Genomic DNA, 648 nt, shown 5'->3' with positions numbered 1-648 from the left:
AGTCTACCAGAATAAGTGGGTTTGGTATACCAATTAGTGGATAGGGAGCCATACGTTGGCTCAATAAAATAGTATAATTATTTACTATTTGAGTTTTTTTTTTACCGTACCCGGACCATATTCCATTCATGAAAAAACAGATTATTTTATATAAAATTATTTTATATAGATTACATAACAGATTATTTTCATTCTAAAATGAACAGCCTAAAATCTAGGTAAATATATTCTTCTGAATATTTTGTATTAATGTTTCCATATTTTTAAAATGATTGTCATTTCTTACTTCTTAAATATGTATGTTTTCCCCTTTAATGTTCATTTTGTTTCAAAAAATGAAGTTGCACTTAGTCATCCTAATAAAGCAATGTATTAGAGTTTGGTGGCAATAATTGTTTTTTCAAAATTCCTTTTTCATATTTACATAAGGGAAGTAGTAATTGGTTATAATGGCTAAATATGATTGGTTGCTTGGAGGTCCTGATAAATGATAAATGATGTTCAGTGTAATTAAAAGTAGAATATTTTTTATTTAATATATGTATGTCTTATTTGAAAAATTGGCATTAGAAATAAAATATTTTTTCTTTATGTAATATCTTTTCTTTTTTTCCACCTGATGTATTGATAAAAGAAATCAAGAAAAAC

The sequence above is a fragment of the Halyomorpha halys genome, unplaced genomic scaffold, assembly GCF_000696795.3.
Source record: "Halyomorpha halys isolate HHAL.00 unplaced genomic scaffold, Hhal_1.1 Scaffold1286.1, whole genome shotgun sequence".
Taxonomy (NCBI): Eukaryota; Metazoa; Arthropoda; class Insecta; order Hemiptera; family Pentatomidae; genus Halyomorpha; species Halyomorpha halys.
The sequence above is the reverse complement of the archived record's forward strand: the minus strand, read 5'-3'. Positions refer to the sequence as shown.